The following is a 24895-nucleotide window of genomic DNA, read 5'->3' as shown; positions in this document are numbered from 1 at the left end:
ACTCCAGAAGAGGTGCTAACTGCCCATGAGTGCTTTTTGTTCTCGATGTGAAGAGCTCTCACGCCTGAGTCACCTTCACGTCTCTGGTTGCTGAGTGAATCACAAAGAAGGAATTCCACAAGAGCTGCAACTGCCTCACTTCCCCACTCGCCCTACCCGTTTACATTTTCCTGCTCGTCAGTGATTTAAAGAAAACCAAATGGATGCGATGTCATTCTGTAGCCTCTCTGTCGATTCCTCCGTTTCAGTTCCAACATGACTTAGATCTCGGGGCGCACCTGAATACAAGCGACGCTATGAAAGCTCAGGTCCAGAGGTTCCTCGGAGATTGTAATTTCTTTCATTGCTGTTGCTGATAGAATGAGTCACTAACGTGCGAACTGCTCGAAAACATGATTCAGGAACCCTGGTGCCAACTCTCGCAAGTTGAATAACGACAGACAGCTTCCAAATGAGGCCTTTCAGAGACGACTTTGGGGTACATTTGACAGACAGACAAGTTCAGGAATCCGTGGTGCGCTGTGACACCTACGCATCAGTTTCTTCCCTGTCTTTGAACCGGGCCGCCTGCGCATGGAATGCAAATGCAGTACTGCTTATCGTGGAAGAATCAGAAGGCGGTAACTACACTCTCAAACAGAATGGCAGTCTGCACATTCTCTGCGTGTTTGTATTTTTATTCCTTCCTCTGACCAAAGATGCGTCAGTTACAGGGATCAACAGCAGGAAACGCAGGCTTATGGGGCAGGGAATGCCGTGGGGTCTGGTGGGATGCGCTTCGGATGGACCGTGTGGACTGGAAGGGCCGACAAGCCTGCTTCCCCACATGATGGGGATTCCTGAATTAAGGGTCAGCTCATTTTTTTTTCTGGTCCTGGAGTCTCTCGTAGGCCAGACTGGGTGAAGATGGTAGAATCCCCTGCATAAGGGACATGAATGAATGGGATTGCAGGAAATTAATGTTATTATCTCTGTTTATGAGGTCAAGCTTGCATTTCAGGTTTTATTTGTCGAACTAAAACATCACCGTTTCCGTGTACCAGTCGCCAAGGATGACTAGTTTAAAATATCAGCCCAACACCACCTTCTCCAGGATGAAGTCTTAACTGTGCGGAAGAAACTGATACTGAGCTGATGCAAGCAAATGCAGCTGCCACCGCCAGTGTCGGAAATACAGATCCAAATAGCAAAACATATTTTATACCCACCACTGGAAAGTTCACGGCTCAACACGCTCCTTTTGTGCCACTTAGCTGTCTTAGCAAGATGCACTGTAAATAGCTATGATAGTATAGACGGGGACAACCATTTCCTTGAGCAGGAGCACACTCAACCTAGGAATTTCTTGCGCCTCTATGCCATCACAGAAGGACAGGACTCTTACCTATTGCATCACTGGAGCCAGAGAGTAACTCTGTGCACTCATTCCCATCCTCATTTCTGGTTGGATCTGGGTGGCTGTGCCGATGTTCAGCTAAAATGCTACTGAAGCAAACATTTCAACAATATCCTGTCCTGTCCCCCGAGTCTTTGATGCTTGTCGAAATCTATCAAACTCATTTTTTAACATTCTCATTCAAGGGATCTCCACAGCCTCTGAGGACACCGAACTTAAAGATTCAGCTCATTCTCAGTACCCACATGTCTGTCACTGTTCGCTGAGTACTGATATTATACATTTGCTGTTCTTCCGAACATTTCCTCCGCTAGTATACTTATTGCTGCTTGCAAGCATCCAGTTCTGTGGTTACTGTGATCGTGGTTGACGGTATTTTGCATTGTGACCACAGCAACCTCGATTTGAAACCAAATCACGGCACTAAGTGTTCTCTCCGTTGTCCTTTTTGTGACACATGGTAAGAAATTAATTATTTTACCTTCAATTTTTGCTCTCTCACATCTCTGCGTTTCATATTTCAGGATTCAAACACACCCGTTATCGGCTATTTCTCTCCTTCCCACGATCATTAAACCTCATTTCCGTCCCTCCTCCCATTTCTCTGAGGCAATGCACAATCTATCACTCTCTTTCATGTTCATATTGTTCTGTCTGTGCTGCTGCCGAGGTCACTGTTGTTGGGTGAACGTGCCCCAATACCACCATCGGGACCTTCAAACAAGTCGACCCATTTGGACACCATGGTTGTAAAATCAATCCCCATGTAACAGCTTTTACTGACATCGGCCAGAGACAATTGGAGCGTCAGGCTCATGGAAAACACCCAGGGCAGTTTTGGAGAAAATACATTTTATTGGAAAAGATCAGCTTTTGTGGCTTTCTGCATTGGTCTTTTGGTAATTTCATAGGACTGATAATCCAGAAACCGAGGTAATAGTCTGGGTACTCGGGTTTGAATCCCACAATGCCATGATCGTCAAATTTGGATTCAATAAATATCTGCAAGGAAGAATTTTATGACTACTATAAATCCATTGACAATTGTTGAAAAAAAATCTGTTTCACTCATGTTATTTCGGGATGGAATGTGCTGTCCTTACTTGGTTTGGGCTGCATGTGACTTCAGACTCACAGCAATATGGTTGAATCTCAACTGCCCTCTGGGCAATTCGGAAGTGGTAATAAATTCTGCCTTGCCAGAATCGCCTTCAGACAGATCCAGAAATTTTAAAACAAATCATGTGCCGATGTTCAGCTGAAATGCTATTGAAGCACACATTTCAATAATATCCTGTACTGTCCTCAGAGTCTTTTATGCTTGTCGAAATCTATCAATCTCAGTTTTCAACATTCTCATTCAAGGATCTCCACAGCTTCTGAAGTCATCGAATTTGAAGATTGAATTCATTCTCAGTTCCCACATGCCTGTCACTGTTCGCTGAGTACTGATATTGTACATTTGCTGTTTTTCCAAACATTTCCTCCGCAAGTACACTTATTGCTGCGTGCAAGCATTCTGTTCTGTTGTTGCTGTGATCGTGGTCATCTTTATTTTGCCTTGTGACCACAGCAACCTCGATTTGAAACCAAATCACGGCACTAAGTTTTCTCTCCATTGTTCTTTTTGTGACACATGGTAAGAAATTAATTATTTTACCTTCAAATTCCGCTCTCTCACATCTCTGCGTTTCATATGTCAGAATTCAAACACACCCGTTGTCGGAGATTTCTCTCCTTCCCACGATCATTAAACCTCCTTTCCGTCCCTCCTCCCATTTCTCTGAGGCAATGCACAATCTATCACTCTCTTTCACATTCATACTGTTCTGTCTGTGCTGCGGTCACTTTTGCTTGGTGAACATGCCCAATCCCACCATCGGGACCTCCAACCGAGTCGATCCATTTGAATATCGCGGTTGTGAAACCAATACCCTTGTAGCAGCTTTTACTGACATAGGACAGAGACAATTGGAGCGTCAGGCTCATGGAAAAGACCCAGGCCAGTTTTGGGGAAAATAACGTTTACTGGAAATGATCAGCTTTTGTGGCTTTCTGTGTTGCTCTTGTGGTAATTTCATAGGACTCATAATCGAGACACCGAGGTAATAGTCTGAGTACTCGGGTTTGAGCCCCACCATGCCATAATGTAGAATTTTGATTCAGCAAATGTCTGCGATGAAGAATCTAAAGATTACTATATATCCATTGACAATTGTTGAAAAAAAAGTCTGTTTCACTGATGTCATTTCGGGATGGAATTTGCTGTCCTTACTTGGTTTGGGCTGCATGTGACTTCAGACTCACAGCAATATGGTTGAATCTCAACTGCCCTCTGGGCAATTAGGAATGGGTAATAAATTCTGCCTAGCCAGAATCGCCCTCATACTAATACAGAAATTTTAAAACAAATGCTCATTAGCCTCAAGCAAGAGCGTTGTGTACGTTTTGCAAGTCACATTATAGCAGGGCTATGATCACACTGAGAAAATTGCAAGAGATATTTACCGGGATATTGTTTGGGCTGAAGAGTTTCAGTTTGGAAGAAAGACAGGACAGAGTGGAGTGTTTCTCGCAGTGCAAAGGAGATGCAGACAAGACATGATCGAGTTAGGGCATGGACAGGGTTGACTGAACGAGTTTGCCATTGATGGAGGGATCGATCAGCAGGGGCCAGAGACTTAAGCAGAAAGGCAGAATGGTTTGAGAAGATGTGCGGTAAAGCTTTATCAGCCAGCAGGGGGTTGGAATTTGGAATACACTGTCTGTAATGTTCAGAGCGGCAGAAACCCTTATAACCTGAACAAATATTCAAATGTGAACTTGTGATGCCAAGACAAATTAGGCTGTGGGATAAGCATTGTGAAATGGGATTCAGTTCATTAGGCATTGTTTTTGACAAGTGTGGCCACAATGGGTTGAAGGGCTTCCTTTGACACTCTTGTCCTCGGTAGTATAATGGTTAATATCCCTGCCTGTCACAGGGCTCAATTCTCCACTGGGGACAGTGTAAATATTTTAAAACTGTCGCTCCATTTCCAAGTGCGGGTATTGATACCAGTCCTTCCATTCTCGATGGGGCATGTCACAGGAAGGACAGTGCTGCCTGAATCAAGGTGGGGAAGGAATGCAACTCTCAGGGAGGCAGAATGTCAGTGAAAGTGCAAACACGTGACCTCTGCAAACTGTGTTGGAATGAAAAGCATTTGAAAGACCTGTTCCGGATTGAAGTGTTTATTGGAAGCAGGAAGGTGAGGATGAAACAGTGTAAAAACATTCAAATATGAGTGCAGAAACATTTCCCGCAGCACGAATTAGAGTGTAAAGCTCAGAGTAGTGTTTCAATATATTGAATTTGGGTTAATTCGCTTTGATGAGGCTGAGTTACCAGGGTATAAAGCCATTAAAAATGATACAGGTTTTGCTCACGATGATGGAACATTGGCTCAGTAATTCGCACTGCTGTTCGGTCTGAGGGTTATGTTGTTTGGCCAAGTTAAATTGCCCTCTCGTGTCCAGGAATTGAATTAAGTAAATTAAGTGAATTAGCCATGGATAACGCGGGGACAATATCAGAAGTCACAGGACGACAGGTTATAGCCCAACAGCTTTATTTGACATCATAATGGGGAGGGTTGCCCCTTCTTCTGGTGAGATATAAAGAAATGGGGAGGGGAGCTCGGTCTGGGTGAGATGCTCTTCAGTGTGTCGACACTGGCTGGATTGACTGAAATGCTCTTTCTGCACTGTAGGATTCTGTGATTCTCTCGGAGAGGGTAATGACGGTGTTTACTGGGGGTAAAGCCATTAGAGACGATGCTGACGGGGTTTACTGAGGATGAGATTTTATTCACTTGTTGTCTTCGAAAATTTAGAACAGTTAACCCTGAACCAAGGAAGACTTAATTGGGTTTTTTTCAGGTTATGAAATGTTTGGACAGAGTATATAGGTGGAAAATTCCCTCTTTCAAGTAAGTAAACATCAGGATGCTAGACATTCAAAACCTTTGATAAAACCTTTGAAGGACAAAGAAATGATGACAACAGAATTGCTGTCACTCTGAGAATCTGTTTTTCAAAATATTTGGAAAGGCACATTTGGTGACATATAAGGAATAAATTTCACAAGGAGAGAGACAGCATGTGGCTCGGTAAAGGTGTAGGGGTGCGGTGTAGTCGGTCGGAAGTTGCGGGGAAACAATGTCGAAGTGGGTTGACTTTAAATGTAAAGAAATTTCGTGAACATGTGCAGCTGAATAAGATTCGGTTTCAAAAACTCTGGATTTTGAAAGATTTGGCATAATATTTTACTTGAAGCATTGTAAATGGAACTCAGTGGATTTTTATTTATTGCGAAGAGAAGATATTACGTAATGAATAGGAAGTGCTTGGAGATCGACTTCCGGCTTTAATCACATGCGTTAAAGATGTGAGGACAAACACCATGATGTTTGCTCCATTTAATACTCGGTGAAATCTGCCAAAGGAACGAACAACAAAACTGGTGGGTTTTCCTTTGCACTTTAACACTGTGATTTTCTAAGCAATATTTTCCTTAAGCTGAAATTAAGTTGGAGCAAATTTGAATAAAACATTAATCGTTAAAATGAGATTTATCTACTTCACTTCTGATTATTACAATGAATATTGTGAGGTTGCAGCAAAATTAAAATGAAACGCACAAATCAGCATTTCTTGCGATTTAATCTAATTCCGGTTCAGCCATATGAGAAAGGCCATTGAGCCACAGCAACACCTTTATTTCCCTCTCCATAGCTGCTTCGTCACGTGAGAGAGAAAGTGACTGAAGAAGTTACGAGTCAAAGGTAGGTGTGAATATGACGGAAAATTCTTGTTCTCTGTTTCATTCTGACACAGTTCTGACTCAGAATGTATCACTGACAGCTATTCATTCTGACGAGCATGGCTATTTATTGGAATTTGCTGTTATTATAATTCTGATGCAAGCAGAAACACAATGGCGTGGATTCTATTCAGTTCTGCAAATTTCTCATCCTTTACTTTCACCACATGCAACCTGATGAGGTGACATGTCACTCCTCAAAAAATGCGCTGCGAAGACTGAACGATTATGGTGGTGGGTTATTATACCGCTGTGCTCCACATTCACGAGTTCGAGTCACACTCTGGTTGCTAACTTCACAAAACCGCTCCAGCAGTTTTTATTGGCACCTCACACTCTGGTATACACTGGATCGAGAATCTTGTTTTTGCCATTCACTGCACGGGAGATTCACAAATAATCGACACCACAATAAAGTCGCAATGAAGAGTGAGAGCAGTTGTAGATGAAATTGGTGTAATGAGAAGGAACGCATTTTTATTTCCGCTCCACATTCCATCTTGTCTTTCTGAGAATTTGCATCGAAAGAAAGAGAAACAAATAACAAGAGATCGGGAGCACAAGTTTATCCAGTGGGGGTGCACATGAGTATTTTAACCTAACACTTCACACAATAATCTGATCAGTATATCAAACAGTCACACGTAATTGGAATCGCAGAAAACTTCTCCAATGAAACGAACCTTTCATTCTTCCACAAATTTCTGCTGTGTGTGACCCATGCAACGATCCATCATTGTGATAACTGACTTGCTAATTCTGTAAGGTCTACCAACTTTCTTCAGCAATCACAGCTTCTGCACACAGCCACGTATGCCGTGCCCAATGCCATTTGTTGCCCCCAGGTCACAGCACATTTCCTCTTCCTAAGTTTATGAACATTGTTCCTGATCTGTCTGATCTGTTTAATAAATCTTTTCTATCACTTCATCCCATCCCCCCACAATTCTGAACTTATGAATAAAATAAGGAGTTAGACCAAATGTGAAACAACTGGAAGTTTGCCATTCAGCCCATCGAGTCTGCCCCACCAGTCAACTAACTCATGGTTGATTTGATAATCTTTAACTCCTTTCTGCTCACTTACCTCGGCAAATTTTCATCATTTTTCTGACTAACTATCTGGCACAGTTTGAAAATACCAAACAACAGAAATGGCACATATTTTTTGGCCCCTGAGCAAAGAAATTACTCCACATTTCAGAATTAAATGGGCAATATCTAATTCTGAGATTATGTCCTCTGGTACTCTCCTCACAGCACAGGGCAAACTACGTGCCCATATCTACCCTGTCAAGATCCCACGAATAGTGAACGTTTATGATTGGTGTTATGTGATTATAGAGTTCCCCTCCACCTCCTTTGATTCGAGGAAAATAATCCCAGCCTAACCAGTCATTTCACGAAGCTCCATTTTATACAGAGTTGGTAACATCCTCGTAAATCTCTGCTGTCCCCTGCAGCGACCCGACATACAATGAAAGCGGTGGAGAAATTTATGTGAAGAAACGGGTTGCAATATCAGGTGCAGACGGGAATTGGAACTTGAAATCAGAAAGTGAATGGAATCGGATTGACCCACAGAAGGACCAAATATAACAATTATAACTCTGATAAATGAGAATCTAATCATATCCGATTGACATTCAATGGCTTCATTGTAACTGAATTCCTCCGTGTAATCGTCCTGGGAGCTAGTATTTAGGAGAATTGGCGCCTGATCGCGTATATAAAAAGTTGACGACAAAAACATGTCCGTCGGTCGACTTTGTTTGATTATTAACTCAACCCTTGTCTCCGTGAAGCCGACATCGTCCACAACGCACAAACTGGATGTTGAACAGAACTCTCTCCATTTGCCGAGGTGGGTGCCGCTGAAATACCACTGAAGGAACGGGACACCCTCCACCACAACACAGTCACTTAACTGTACATTGTTCAACGCCTGGATATTTATTCCCTTAACTGCTGAGGCACAATTGCAGCAGAGTGCGCCACCTAGAAGTTTCACTGAAGAAAGTCATCCAGGTTTTATTGACAGAACCTTCAAAGCTCAAAGACTGTACCGACTATAACGACAAGTTTGAAGATGCACTGAAACGTCACCATTTACAAATTACCCTCCAATGCACATGCAGTATGACTTGGAGAGGAATCATTGGTAAATTAATTGAGTGGTGAAGCGGTCTTGATGGGAAAAGAGTTATACTCGAGCCTTCCACCTTTTATTTTACAATTTTGAAAAATGTTGATTATTGCATGGACCAGACTTGTGCTCAATCCTTCAGTTGATTCCGAAACTGGCGTTTGCTAAAGATCGAATATCATTCTCAGACTGTAGTCAACAATATAACATATACAAAGAACCTCTCGAACAACTGATCTCCCTGTCCAACAATCTTCAGAGATCTGTGAATATCTTCTCCAAGATCTCTTTGCTCCTCTACACCACCCAGAATCCTCACTTTTATTGTGTCAACTACCAAAATTCACTACCACTTATTGGTTTGGATTCAATTCCATCGCCGGTGTTCCTTTCCACCTGATTGATACATCCCTGCGGTCCCTGATATTATTCATCACAGTCAACTACACGACCAATTGTTGCATCGTCTGTAAACTTCTAAACGTGACTCCTACAACTAAGTTTGAATTATTGATCTACATCAGGAAATAGTGACACGCCAGTGGAAACAGGCATCCAAGCATTGTTCATTGCTGGATGGGATGAACACCTGCAATAACAGCAGAATCAGACCCTTGCTATCATTTGTAAACCTGATGGTGACTCTGCAGGTTGGACTCCTGGCTGATTCCTTCTCACATATGGGAGTGGTGAATGACCTGCCCACCTTGTGACTGAGGAAGTGAGTTTACATTTCAGCTGATAATTGAATCCCTTCCTACAGACCCCGCCCCCATGGACCTGACTTCATGGAGGCGTGGGTATCCTTGTGTCTATTTAGTTTGGATAATCAGTTGAATTTGAGACCACGCTGAGCCGACTCCCAATTTTCCCCGTCATCCATGTATCTATTTTATCTTTCCTTATTCTCCCACGCAGTGTGGCCATCATAGTCTGAATAGCATTTGTTGTCCATCCGTAAATCTCCTTGAACTGAGTCAGAGTGAATTTATGGGTGAACCGTACTATTGTGGGTCTGGAGTTATATGTTGGCAAGTCTCGTTGAGGACAGCAGATTCCCTTTTGAAGGGACATGAATGAACGGGCTTCAGCAAATTAAAACTTTTTGTCACTCTTCCTCTGAGTGGATTTTTATTCCAGATTTTATTCGTCAAATCTAATTACCAGCAGCTGCCATGCTCCAGTCTCCAAGGTTTGCTCGCCCAAATTTCGCCATTACAATTGCAGATGACGCGAAGATCGGTGCAGTAGCAGAAAACAGAAAGGGGACTGTCAAAAAATGAAGGGAAATATAGATAGACAGGAGAGTTGAACGGAAAAGTGGCAGGTGGAGTTGGATCCAGGCAAATGTGAGGTGATGCATTTTGGGAAGTCTAATTCTAGAGCCAAGGAAACGGAAGAGCCTTGGGTAAAGTTGATGAGCAGAGAGATCTGGGAATTCAGGTCCTTTGTGGCTTAAGGTGCTGCACAGGTGGATCGAGTGGACAAGAAGGCACATGGCAAGCTTGCTTTCACCGGATGGGGCATTGATTATAAGAGCTGGCAGATTATGCTAAAATTGTACAAGATTTTGGTTCAACCGCATTTAGAATGCTGTGCACAATTCTGGTTGCTAAATTACCAATACGATGTGGACGTTTAGGAGAGTGCGCAGAGAAGACTTATACGGATGTTGCCTGGTATGGAAGATGCTTGCTCTGAAGAGACATTGAGGGGGACCTGATTGACGCCTACAAAATCATGAAGGGTATAGCCAGGAAGGATAGAGATAAGCTTTTTCGCAAGGTGAGGGATGAAATAATGAGAGGTCACGCGTTCAAAGTGAGAAGTGAAAACTTTAAGAGAGATAGATATTGGAAGTATTTTTCACAGAGAGTTCTCGGTGCCTGGAACGTGTCGCCATCAGAGGTAGTAGAGACAAGCACGATGGATTCATTTCAGGTGCGCCTGGACAGATGAATGAGCAGGTGGGGTGCAAAGGGACACAGATTCTTAGGAATTGGGTGATAGGTTTAGACAGTGAATTTGGATCAGCTCAGGCTTCCACGTCCAAAGGGTATGTTCCTGGGCTGTAAAATAACTGTGTTCTTTGTTCTTCTTTGTTCACGACACTACCAATTTCATGCTACATTGCTGCATCTCACAGAATGGCATTGTCAATTCCAATTATCACAGAGGGAATGAGAATATGAAATGTGGCTGTGTTGTACGCTGGATTGGAGTGTTTACTGGGAGCAAGAGCTGATGTGGAGACGATGTGATCAATAACAGCTCTTACTGTCAAAGTAACAAAACAGCGCATTCTTAAGGAAAATTTCAGAGAATGCTTTCAATTAATCGACCTCCCGCTTAAGGCTCCAGCATGTTTCCGCTGAGCCAATCTACAGTGCGGGTTAATGCTGGTGTTGTATCTTAATAATCTAATAAACAGAGTCAAATATGCCCATTCCTCCCCTCTTTGACCAGGAACACTCCCAGCTTTGGCATTTCATGCGCCTCTGTGCCGTCATAGAAGAACCACATACTCACTATCAAACCAGTCAATCCATTTCGATACCGTGATTGTGAGATCAATTCTCATGTAGCAGCTTTTACAACATGAAACAGAGATTATTGGGATATCAGGCTCAGGAAAAGGACACAGGGTAGCAGCACTGAGGAAAAGACTTTTTTTTCGAAAATACCTCTTTCTGTGGACTTCTACATCATTTATTTAACTTGCTCATTTTGCTCTATTGCGTGCAATTCTACAATTCGCATAATAGCACGAACACGATAGCACTGGAAATGATGCAGGAGAGATTTACCAGGATATTGTCTGTGTAGAAGAGTTTCAGTCATGAAGAGAAATTGGATAAACTGGAGGCGTTTTTCTTAGAGCAGAAGACATTGAGAGGAAACATGATTGAGATGTACAAAATAATAAGGAAAATGGATGGCGTAGACTGAAATAAACGTTTCTCTTTGATGGCGAAATCGATCACGGGGGAGGGGTAGGGTGGCATAGATTTAAGAATAGAAGAGGAAAGATTTGAGTGAATGTGTAGACAAATGTTTTGAAACAGCGGTTGTTTTAAATTTGGTTTCAGTGCTTGCAAAGGTTGGAAAGGCAGTAATCCTCATAGCTTTCAGAAGCATTCAGATGTGGATTTGTGATGCCAAGACATACGAAGCTGAAGGCCAAGTGATTTCAAAATGACTTCGGATAGTTACGTGAATGTTAATTTCCAATATTAACAAATAGGCTTCTTTTTGCATACAATTCCTGGCTAGTACCACCGCCTGGCATTGCGTGAGATAGGATTCAATTCGCTTCCATGATGGGCGCTTGCATATTGGGAAGGCTCAGTGGATAGAAACGCGCCTTTCAGCGCCAGAAACCCGCATTCTATTCCAGACTTGTGTGACTGACAGTGTGGAATTTGCACACTCATGCTCTCTCTCTCTCCCTTGTGAGTTTCTTCTGGCTGTTCCGATTCCTTCCCACAGTGCAAAGGTGTGCAATTCTGGTAAATGGCACACAAAATCTGAATGGACTGCAAGTGCTGTAAATCAGAGACAAAAGTCAGAATTGCAGCTGGAGGAAAACAGAATGACCATTTCGGGTCAACAGACCCTTCCTCGGAACTGTTTTTAATTTGCAATGATAACTTTGATTTCTCTCCACTGATGCTGCCTGATTCGCTGATCTTTTACAGTAATTTCTATTTTTGCAGGTGGATCACAAATGTGGGTTTAGAAAGATAGAGTGGGGGTGTGTGAAAGGCAGACTCGTCCACGGCACAGTGCAGATTCAACTGGCCAAATGGTTTCTGTCTGCACTGTGTCTAATTCCATTAACTCTGAATCTGTACGTTTTTGTCCTTTTTTTAGTCTTTGGTTTTCACACCTCTCCTGCCATGTGAATTGCAGAGCAGGTCAATCGATTTTTCTGGCATAAGCCACCACTAAACCTTTGCTACCTGATGCCTGGAAGATGAACGCTTCATATTCTGCCTTGGGACCCTGCAACCACACGGGATAAATGTGGATTTCAACGGCTTCCTCATTTCCCCTTTCCCCACACTATCACAGTCTGAAGCATCCAAATCAGCACCACCCTCCGAACCTATTCATCTCTCCCCCTCTGACTGACCACATTCTCCACGCCTCCAGCCACCATTCGCTTTCCCAGCTACCTTGCACCCAACCCCAACGCCCTCCTATTTGTCTCTCAGTCCCCAAACACAAGACTCATTCCTGAAGAACGACTTATGCTAGAAACGTCGATTTTCCCTCTCCTCGAATGCTGTCTGACCTGCTGTACTTTTCCAGCACGACAGTATCGCCATGGCGAAGATAGGCGAGCTCAGCTCAGGCTCTCTATCTGAGAGCGGACAAGGCTGACTGAGGAAGTGACTAAGATGCACATTGAGGGGATCGGTATATGTGATAGGAATAAACTTCTTCTGGGAAGAGTTAACAACCAGGGATCTCCGTTAAACACAGGGGGGAGGATGTTCAGACGAGATGTAGGAAGAACATTTTCACTCTGAGAGTGTCGTTTCTTTGGAATTCACTGTTTGAACGTGCGGTAAAGCTATGAGTCATCAAAATATTTCGGGAGCATTGAGCCGAATACTTGTGAGGCTAGAGAACACATGGCCAAGGAGAAAGTGAGGTCTGCAGATTCCTGAAGAAGGGCCTGTGCCCGAAACGTCGAATCTCCTGTTCCCTGGATGCTGCCTGACCTGCTGTGCTGTTCCAGCAATAACGTTTCAACACATGGACAAGGACCAGCTACTGGAAAGTGAGTGAAGATAAACAGATGTCTGATGAAAAATTCGAACCATGTGCAGAAAATACAGACCATGAAAGCATGGGAAAGGTAAAGGCATGGAAACTACTGGTGATCTGTTACAAAGGTCCGTGGAATGCAACACTCGTCAAAGGGTTACTGGGGCAGGATGGGGCAGGTGCGGCAGGATGGGATAGAATTGTGGAATGCTCCTACACCAGAAAGCAGAGTCAGATTGTGGTTAAGGGTTACTATGGCAGGCTGAGCTAATAACAATTAGTAAAGGCAGACTCGCCCACTAACTACCATCGTGGCAGTTTGGGACAAGTCGTGACAATAAATACTTAGGACAAGACTTTAAATAATAAATTGATAGTAGAGTCAGCCTGTTTGAGACGCTTGTATCAGGATATGACATTAAATAACTGATCAGTGGTTAGTAGAGTCAACTTAGGACAGGAAAGCATTGTGATAGATGGGGTAGCAATATTTCTAATCATGACAGGTTAGTCTGGGACGGAAAACCATGGTAGCACAGCCGGAAGTAGAATACCTAATGGTGACAGTCGAATAATATTAAGTAGAATTAGGAAAACCATAGTGGCAGAAGTAGAACGACAATGGGAACTAACACGATTGGTGTGTTGTACAGCTGGAGTGAGGTAATTCTGACTAACACAGTTGGGCATTTTGATAAGCTAACAAAACAAAATTAAAGAAAAGGTAGGAAGTGATGGAGTTTAATTCAGATAAATGAAAGGTGCTGCCTTTTGACAAAGCAAATCTTAGCAGGACTTATACACTTTATGGTAAGGTCCTGGGGAGTGTTGCTGAACAAAGAGACCTTGGATTGCAGTTTCATAACTTCTTGAAAGTGGAGTCGCAGGTAGGTAGGATAGTGAAGAAGGCGTTTGGTCTGCTTTCCTTTATTGGTCAGATTCTTGAGTACAGGAGTTGGGAGGTCATGTTGTGGCTGTACAGGACATTGGTTAGGCCACTGCTGGAATATTGCGTACAATTCTGGTCTCCTTCCTATCGGAAAGATGGTGCGAAACTTGAAAGGGTTCAGAAAAGATTTAAAAGGAAGTTCCAGGGTTGGAGGATTTGAGCTACAGGGAAAGGCTGAACACGCTGGGGCTGTTTTCCCTGGAGTGTCGGAGGCTGAGGGGTGACTTCATAGAGGTTTACTAAATTATTAGGAGTATGGTTAGGATTAATATACAAAGTTTTTTCCATGTAGTCGGGGAGTTCAGAACTAGAAAGCGTAAGTTTAGGGTGAGAGGGGAAAGATATAAAAGAGACCTAAGGGGCAACGTTTTCACGCAGAGGGTGGTACGTGTATGGAATGAGCTGCCAGAGGATGTGGTGGAGGCTGATACAATTGCATCATTTAAGAGGCATTTGATGTGTATATGAATAGGAAGGGTATGTAGGGATATGGGCCGCGTGCTGGCAGGTGGGACTAGATTGGGTTGACAGAGGGGTCTGTTTCCATGCTGTACATCTCAATGACTCTATGACTCTATGCCAGGGACCCTGACGTTCGGCGCATTCAAGAATTTGCTTTCTGAATGTCACGGGTATTGTTTGCAAATAAAAGATCTACTCCTTGAAACACTCCCCGCATCTCCTGGTGATTGTCGACATTTTCTCCACACAACTGCAACTTTGGTTGCAGTAAAATTGTGGCGACTGCAGCTCTATGGCGCAATGAAAAGCGTGTTAGATTTCTGCAACTTTAGGAACGTTGCTATTCCATGTTTGTGGGATTGAACCGCACCAGAATTGATGTTTACTTCAATTTTCAGCTGAATCATTGATTGTTGCGCTGATTCATCGCCACTTCCTGTCGCCTGGAGATCTCGTCCCTGCTACTGACCAGACGCAATTCCTTACCTTTTTGGTTGTAAGCTTTTCCGGTATCATATCGTTTGAAACATGATCAGACCAGAATCAGATGCGCACCTGCAAAACCTGCAAATTTCGTTCAGGCATCCACTGTCTGGAAATACATTTCCCTCCCAAAGTTGCACAGAAGTTTTTGATTGCTTAAATGTATTTATCCCGTTGTATGACAGGTTGTTGTGAATGGGCTGGGGAAAGACATTGACTGTTTGGTCAGCCATGACGCTATCAAAGGGCGGGAAGGACAGGTGTTTGGAATCGCCTCCTCTCCACTCTTTCTGTCTTGTTTCTTACAGAAGGCTTTCAACAATAATTTGATGAGGGCAATGTGAATCGACACTACGGAATATCAAAGTCCTCCCCTTTACACCACCGCTCTCACAGCCAGAATAGACAGCTCCAATTACAACTTTAGATCAGATAGTGAAGGACTCTCTCAGGCGCTCTGTCAGACTGCAAGCTATCTTCACACAGGTTTCCAACAGGGTACATGGAACAAGCAAACGTGTGGATATTGGGATTCAGGGACAGATTTCCAATCTGGGCGGCATGGTGGCACAATGGTTAGCACTGCTGCCTCACAGCGCCAGAGACCTGGGTTCAATTCCCGCCTCAGGCGACTGACTGTGTGGAGTTTGCACATTCTCCCCGTGTCTGCGTGGGTTTCCTCCGGCATGCTCCGGTTTCCTCCCACAGTCCAAAGATGTGCAGGTCAGGTGAATTGGCCATGCTAAATTGCCCGTAGTGTTAGGTAAGGGGTAGATGTAGGAGTATGGGTGGGTTGCGCTTCGGCGGGTCGGTGTGGACTTGTTGGGCCGAAGGGCCTGTTTCCACACTGTAAGTAATCTAATTCTGATTTGCAGTTCTGATCAAATGAATTTATGACATGCTGAGTCGTTCTGTGCATTCTTCCTACTTTCCAATTTCAACTGTAATTGAATTTATTCTTGCATACCATTCTTACATCTTCAACACTGAAAATGTGTTGCTGGAAAAGCGCAGCAGGAGAATCGACGTTTCGGGCATAAGCCCTTCTTCAACATTCATGGAAACTGTAGAATGAGCTGCTGCACCTCGCAACTCCACCAGCTCTTCTTATATTTAACATTTTATGTTGCATGTGCTTTGTAATTTCTTTCCTCTGAATGTTAACCAAGTCGAGAGTATTTCCCTTTTGCACCACCATCCAGGCAGGCCAGAATCCCTGTCGCTGTTTAATTCACTCCTTTTGTGCCTGCACGTGATTTTCAAATACCCTGGAATCAGCTGCTAAAATGCTTTTATTTATGAAAATTCATCTCTGAATTCAATAACTCTCAGAATAAAGAATGCCTACTCCAAACATCTTCATCCTGCCCCGATGGGTTTGAAGCTCTAACCTCTAGTTTCCACTCACCTAAACGAGGGAATTTCCCTCGAATTTACTCTTAACAACTTCACATCAGCTGGATAACCTCTCTTCGGACACAACGAAGTTTTTCCTGATTTCTCCCGCATTATTCTTTATCTATGCCACATCCCATTAACCCCCGTCTATCCTTTTCTAGTGGCTTTATCACCCAGTCAACCTCATTTGCACCGTTTCTAACGACATGTTTTCAAGTGAACCATTGTCCATGTCATTCCTAACGTCTTAATATTCCAATAAACGCTGCTCGTGTCATTCATCATGTCTTTATATCCCAGAAAATTTCAATCTGAGATAGGATGCCGAGTCCAATTCAATGCATGAAAACTCACCTCAAAGCTATGCAATCTTATTCCCGACACAGGAAAGGTGGAAGCAATTTCAATTACAGCTGAATCGATTGGCTGCAACAGAATTGGATAAAATCCCAGTCACATATATGACTATTGTTCTTATAGTTATTTCTTCTCTCCGTGGGCTGAAGTAACACAGCGAAAGATCAATTACTTTTGCCAGACATACACAAGGCGGCGTCTGAAATGCTGAAGTTGTGAGATCAGAGCAGTTTTATTTAATGGCATAGATTATTCACTGTTTGAATCTCAGTCTTAGGAATTAGGCAGAAAGCGATTTTGAGCGAAAATTGAGCAAGGACGACTACCCCATGACGTAACCCTAATTTGTGTGGTTGTTTACCTCATTTGTGTGTATTGCCTCGTTGAGGATTTTGAAGTTGTCCCCTCTATTCAAATGTTCCATGCTTTTGCACTATTGTAAAAAAGATGCAGTAAAATAACACCCAACACTGATTCGGTTAACTTGTATAGATATTGACTCCTGGAAACAGCACTATGCACTCTCCTCGAGTCTGGAAAATAATTTGATACATTCCCACTCTTATGGCTCTTTTCATTCCATCGGCTTCTGTTCTTCAGGGAATCCGATTCAGCAGATCTTGTCACTGAGTCATTTCTTTGTATGTGTTCAGATCATGTGAGCAGAATATCACAGTCCATAACCCAGAAGTCAGAACATACTCAATGAACCATATTCTGCTCTTGATCATTTAATGAACGCCAAGAAGAAACATCTATGCTCTTCAAAATTTACTCACATGTTTTTCAGAAGCAAGATAAACAGTTCCAGGTTTCTGCTTTTGTTGTCACACGGACCAAGATTGTAAATGCTGGAAACAGTTGAGCCTGTCCGCTCTCCCACATCCATTTTCTCCCCAGGAGGTGTTAAGATAATGGTCTGAATCGAATTCTTCTAAAACGAAGAATTTTTTTTATCCATTAATTTCTGGTTTATGGGCCCATCAGGCTCCCGTTGGGGTTCTGTGTTAGCGCAGACCACAGCAATTTCCCGCAGTCTTCAGCCTTTTGTAGCATGTACCTTCGAGGATGACATCAAAAGATATTCACTGTTACTGTGTGGTACTCTAACAATGGAGACAGCTCTACCAATGGAGGCAGCTCAGTCTGTGGGGATGGGATAAACAGCACCGTCCCGCGTGGGGAAATTCTGCAGTGTGTCCTGCGGATCTGAAACAGTGCACTTTATCATTCAGATCATACTAGAGTGAGAGCACTCGAGAAGGCCAATCGGTCTCTCGTACCTGTGTCAGCTCAGGCGTTACAAAAGATGGGTTAAAGTGGAAATGCTGGCGATTAGATCAGGTTTCAAGTGTTTACGTGAGGCAGGGAGCAGAAAAAAGATACACTGCGAAGCGAATGGGATCTGAATACAGGAGCAGCAAATAGTTTGTATGGTGAAGAGGAGAGCTTTGAAGTATTGAATTCTGATTGATGGGCTATTATGGTTTTCCTTGGCCACGTTGCTACAGAAGGTAATATGTCAGTGTCTCTTGGAATTGTGATGTCGCAGGCAAATATCGCCATTACACTGCTGGAAATTCCTTGTTTCCAATGTGTGTAAAATAGCTTAAATACTGAACACTTTCTCATAAATAATTCCAATCCATGGCAGTGTGTTGTATTTTCTCCTTTCCACTTTACCTGTCATTGTGCCTGCACTGAAGTTGATTTGCACCTTCTGCGTGTCTTTTACAGTCTGGGCGATATGATGCAGTCGTACTGACCCACCTTCTGACAGAATTTTCCCCTTCACTTCAGCCCGCCCTAACTTCGCTATCTGATACCATTCCGGTTGTTTAGGTGTTAAGCGCTCGTCTCAGATCCAGCCTGGCCTCACCCAAAATAAACGCAAACCTCAGTAACACTGTGATCACTGCACTCCAGGAGCATCCTCACTCCGACGTCATTGAATATTCCGAGGAGAAAGTTAGGACTGCAAATGCTGGAGATCAGAGTCGGGAGTGTGGTGCTGGAAAAGCACAGCAGGTCAGTCAGCTTCCGAAGAGCAAGAGAGCCCACGTTTCAGGCATAAGCCCTTCACCAGGAATAAAGCATGTGATTCGGGGACTGAGGGATAAATGTTAGGGGTGTGGGGTTGGGCGGAGGTAGCTGGGAAAGCAATAGTTGGATGAAGGTGAGGGAGAAGATGATAGGTTAGAAGAAGCAGTGATGGAAAAGGCCCACGTGGCTGTGCCAAGCTTGAGGTTTGGGACGTGGGGAAAGAGAAATGAGACACTGTTCAAATCCACACTTATCCCGTGTGGATAAGTCCCAAGGTGGAATGTACGGCGTTCGTCTTCCAGGTATTTGGTGGTTATGGTTTGGTGGTGAAGGAGGCCCAGGACCTGTACGTCTTTGATGGAGTGTGAGGGGGATTTGAAGTATTCAGTCACGGGATGGTGACATTGGTGGGTGCGGGTGTCCCAGAGATGTTCTCTGAAATGATCTGCAAAACGCGTCCCGTCTCCCTGACATAGAGGAGACCACACTGGGTGCAACGGATGCAGTAGATGACATTGCAAGCGGTATAGGTGAATTTCTAACGGATGTGGAAGGATCCCTTGGGGCCTTGGACGGAGATGAGTGGAGTGGTGTGGGTGCTGGTTTTACCCTTCCTGCGGTGGCATGGAAAGATGCCAGTAGTGGGGTGTGGGCTTATTGGGGGTTGTAGAACTGATGGGAGAGGGGTTCTGGGAGGGAATGGCCTTTTCAGAATCATAATAGAGGTTGGGAGGGAAATATATATCTGATGATAGGGTCTGTTTGTAGATGGCAGAAGTGGTGGACTATGATGTGTTTTATGCGGAGTTTGGTGGGGTAAAAGTTGAGGACCATGGGGTCCTGTCCTTGTTGCGGGAGGGGTGGGGTTCAAGGACGGTGGTGTGTGAAGTAGACGAGATGCAATGGAGGGCATCGTCAACTACGTGGGAAGATAATTTTTTTCTGGGATGGCGTTTTTACACGAAGTGGGGTGGGAGGAGGTGTAGTATCGGTAGCTGTGGGAGTCGGTGGCCTTGCTATATATATCTGTAATTAGTTATACCCTTGAGATGTTGATGGACAGGCCCGGGAAGGGGAGGGAATTTGCCAAGATGATCCAGGTGAATTTGAGGTCGGGCTGAAAAGTGCTGGTAACGTTGGTGAACTGTTCAATCTCCTCGTAGGATCACGCAGTGGCGCCAATGCATTCATCAAAGTAGCATTGGAGGAACAGGTGGAGAGAGGTGCCAGTGTAACTGCGAAAGCCGGGCAATTCCACATATCTGACAAAGAGGCAGGCATAGCTAGTTCACATGCGGGTGCCCATGACTATCCCTTTGGTTTGGATGAAGTGGGAGGATTGGAAGGAGAAGTTGTTGAGGGTGAGGACCACTTCAGGAAGGTGGAGCAGGGTGTCGGTGGAAAGGTACTAGTTGGGATGGGGTGAGAAAAAGAAACAGAGGGCATGGAGACTTTCGTCATGGCAGATGGATGTGTACAGGGAATGGATGTCCAAGATGAAGATGACGCGTTGTAGGCCTGGGAAACAAACGTCTTGGAGGAGATGAAGTGCATAGGTGGTGTCACGAACGTCGGTGGGGATTTCCTGGAATGGGGAGACATGAAGGTGTTGAGATGGGAGGAGATGAGTCGGGTCGGACAGGTGCAGTCTGAGACAACAGAACTAAGGAACGAGGTAGAAATGGAGAGTGCAGGATTCATGAAAAATGAGGTTGGAGACTGTGGATGGGAGATTCCCCAGAGGTGGTGAGATGGTGATTGGGAGATGATGGGAGGTAAGGCTGTGATGGGGGCGGTAGTAAGGTTTGTCTGCGAGTTGACACCTGGCTTCAACAATGTGCCTCACACCGACTCACAAGCCTCATTCCTGATGAAGGGCTTACATCTGAAACGTCCATTCTCCAGCTCCTCGGATGCTGCCTGACATGCTGTGCTTTTCCAGCATCACACTCTCGATTCATTCATCATTGCGGTTTCATTTCACACGACCAGGTCCGTGCTGTCTGTTTATCTCCAGAAAGCACCGTTATCGTAATGTACTGCAACATCTGCCAATCTCAAACATAAATAGAAATTGCTGTAAAACACCAGCAGAGCTGGCAGCATCTGTGCAGATGAATCACAGTTAACGTTTTAGATCGACTGCGTCGGTCCCTCCACAGATGGTGACATACTTTCTGAACTTTTCCAGCAAACTCTGTTTTTATTTGATTTTCAACATCGGCAATTCTTTTGCTTTATTTTTTTTTATTTTCTACGAATATGATTTGGCTCAAGATTATGTTAAATGTTTTGAATGTGACTGCGATCGAATGGCCAGATTGCACCAGCCCGCTACTGCTACTTGGTTCACGTGACCAATTCCTTTCAAATTGGTCACCGTGCCCTACAGCTGCACGGCATATAAATTAACAAAATTATGACATTCTCTCAGATTGGTAATCAGGAGTGAGATTGTTTGAATTGTTGAAATAGTAAGATAAACTGAAAAAAATACCAGGATATTAAATGAGGAACCATAAGGGAAAGAGAGAACAGTGAATGATAGTGTTCTGGCAAAATTTAAATGTCATTGCTCAAGATTCCGAAAATGCTATCATTCACAAACATACCACAATTTGGATTGTAACTTTGAGGACATGTAATGCAAGCAGATTGCAAAAACCTAGTCTGAAACTTTTGCTGCAATTGCTTTAGTTTGAATGAACGCGTACATGGGCTTCAGTGCTGTATTAATCGCTTAAATTTCGAAGGAAATCCTTGCCTTCGAGGATACGTGGAGAAAATTCACTGATTCATCACAGTAATGGCAGGACTGTCCTCTGGAAGCATATAAGTAGAATTATTCAATGCTCCATGGAGTTTCAATTAAGAGGTGAAGGGAATGTCTCCATTCACAAATTAATAATTCAGTAGAACTCGATACAGGGACACATGAATTGATGAACAAAGTGGGCAAGAACACGGACATACGATACAATAGCTACGACAATTACTACTTGGAAAGTGTTGATTTCAGATCCACAGTGGAATTTCGTAATGATGTTTACTGTCCAGAATCACTGCTGGAATGACTAGAGCCCGACTGTGATGTATTTGAACTTCAGTAACCATGAGAAATAGCTGAGACTCACTCAGGTCATGGAGGTTTAGAGAAATTATATTTAAAAAGCAAAGAGTTCATCACGTAACTGTGAAATCTTTTGGTTATCCTCAGTGGTAGCATTGTGTGTAATCCCTATCCTCATTCGCCACCAAAGACATGTGAAGAGGTTGAAAAAGGCACAGACGCTGCTTACTGAATATCAAGATATTAGGAAGCCCAGGGACGGGGTTTCCCGAGACATAAAGACATCAGAAAGGATAGAAATAGTTTCATCGGCATGACAGACAGAATGAAGGAGTTTATTCACGAGATGTGGAAATGCTGGACCAGAAACACTCAAGTTTAAAAGAAATCAAAAGAGATTTTAACATAATGTGATTTTTGAAGTGACTAAATGGGGGAAATTCCTTCTTTCGAATAAATAGGCAACTTTAGTTCGAGCTTCAAAACTATTAGTGAATGATAAAGAAAAGATTGGATGAGAAGTTTCTTCCACTCAATAAAGTTACTGAAATCCTGAATGACTTTACAGAAATAAAACGTAGATTTCTGATTTCGTAGTGTTTTAAAAGACGCACGAACAAACGTACAAGGAGGGAATTTACCATTGGAAAAAAGAAAACGTGTCGGTCTGGATTAATTTCGAATTTGGTTGTTTTCAGACACAAAGGCATTTCATGAACACGTACAGCTGAATAAGATTGAGTATAAAAAGTTCATGGATTTGAAAGATGTAGCGTATTATTCAAGGTGAAGCATTCTAAATGGGGCTGATGTCCAAAAATAACTGCAGACAGAAGTTGCATCCTAATGAGTAGCAATTGAATCGTCACGTGGAGACGCAACACCTACTGTAAAGACTTGATCACATTCACATGATGTTAGGTGTATTTCACGCTTTCTTATCTCCACCACCAAGTAGACCCTGTCTTTTTTTGTATTTTTAACCCTCTGTACTTCTCTGCAGCACACCATTTCAGCTGAAAGATGCTCAGACTAAAATTGAAAACAATATTCCGACGGTCCTATGCGATCAGTCTGTTTTTTTTTATTATTACAATGACCATTGCGAGTTTGCAACAAACTGCATTACATGGGGACCAGATCAACATCGATTTTCCCGGAATTTAATGCAGTGCACATAGGAAACGTCATCCATTTAAAAAATCACCTTCGGCTCTCTCTCCACACATGTCTCTTCACGTTTTAAATATTGGTAGTATGTTTGTTGATCAAGGTGTCATTTTCCAGAAAAGGTAGTTTTTCAATCCACAAAAACTGGTTATTTTCCAGAAACTTGACTTTGCTCAATATCACCTTCCATCCGTACCTCTTAACACGACAACAAATCGAAGCTGCTCCATGTGAAGCTCAAACTTAAAACTTCGGCAGAGCACAGCACACTATAGTGGCACAGAGATACCTTGCACTAGTAACCTGCTGGACTGAAGCGACACATTAACGCTTACCTCCACATTCCTGGCTGTACTTTAACGGTAAGGAGCCGAGTTTCTCTGATTCCACAGCTGGTAACTGGCATTATGCGATCATCTTCACCAGTGGTTCTGACCCCGTTTGAGGAATTTGGTGAGCTACTCATTGCAAAGATGGGTAGTTTGTTGAAATGTTCAAATTCAACATTTGCATTCCCTGGCCCATGAGTCTTTTATTTTGTTTTTCATCGGTAGAAATGTTAAAATCGTCATCTTGAACAGATTCAATGACAGATCTCCATTGTGTCTCTGGCATCAAATTCCAAAATATAAAGCCCCTCTGAATTCTTCCACCGCAGTCCGCTGTTTGGGAAGTGTTCCTGTTGTGGGAAATGCACTTCCCCGTTTGTCAACTGCTGCTCCTAGCATGCGCTCTGGCACTGCACTCATTTTCCTTCTGACACTTGCTCACTGTGTTGCTGAGATCATTCAGTGACTTGGTGTCGTACAGTCCAGGAAAATGATACAGATCAAGGTTTTTGCATTGTTGAAATCAATTGTCAGTTTAGAATTATTTAGTATTTTGAAATTGTCTGTCCTGTATGCAAGGGCGTGTCAAAAATATCTGCGCAGAAGAAAGATATTCCAAATAATGACATTGAGCACTATGCACTCTCCTCCAGTTTGGAAAACAATTCCTCACACACAACTTTAATCTCCTGCTGTCACCGGCTCTCCACTCCATTGACTTCAAATCTTCACAGAATTCAACAGATCTTATTGCATAGTCATTTCTTCATTTTTGCTCTGATCACTGTGAGCAGAGTGTCACAGTGGGAGTGCGCTTTCCCCACACCCAGAGGTCAGATGATACTCTTGGAACCATACTGTGCTATTTATCATTTCACCAATACCAAGGAGAAATATCTATGGTGTACAATATTTACGCAATTCACTTATTCATAAGATCAGGTAGACGATCGCACAACTGACGAGGTGGCCGAGAGGTTAAGGCGATGGACTGCTAATCCATTGTGCTCTGCACGCGTGTGTTAGATTCCCACTTTCGTCGCTGTTACCAACTGTTTTCAATGTTGCTGTTTTTGGATGATCACATCTGTCTTATTGAAATTGGAACTACAATGGTGTGTTTATATGCATCGACGCTATTATAAAGTTTCAAAGAATAATTTGATTTTGTTGCCTAAACTGCATTGAAATGTAGATTGAATTGGAGTAGTTAAAAGGAACTCCATTTTCTTTTCCAAGTCAATTACCGTGAACTTTTATTGTCTGAGTAGAGATCCAGGAAAACCAAATGAGGAGAGATGCGAAGTGCATGTTTATGCAGTGGGATTCTTAATAAGTGTTTTGTCAGATGAAATCTGTAGCAGGTTGGGTAGAAGTGATTCACCTTGGTGAAAAGAGCACAGAGAGACAGCACGAAACAATGGAGATATTTCAAAAGTGGCAGGGGCTGGG

General features: G+C 43.3%; 1 non-coding gene across 1 annotated transcript; it reads left to right on the top strand.

The window, feature by feature from the left end:
* Positions 1–24403: 24403 nt before the first annotated feature.
* Positions 24404–24485, top strand: trnas-gcu (transfer RNA serine (anticodon GCU)). The gene has a single exon. It is a non-coding gene; the product is annotated as a tRNA-Ser (tRNA).
* The last annotated feature ends 410 nt before the right edge of the window (positions 24486–24895 follow it).

The sequence above is a fragment of the Chiloscyllium plagiosum genome, unplaced genomic scaffold (genome assembly GCF_037043375.1).
Source record: "Chiloscyllium plagiosum isolate Xiang-an unplaced genomic scaffold, Cpla_swu_hap1 HiC_scaffold_39, whole genome shotgun sequence".
Lineage (NCBI taxonomy): Eukaryota > Metazoa > Chordata > Chondrichthyes > Orectolobiformes > Hemiscylliidae > Chiloscyllium > Chiloscyllium plagiosum.
Note: the sequence above shows the minus strand (reverse complement) of the source record. Positions and strands in the feature narration are given on the sequence as shown.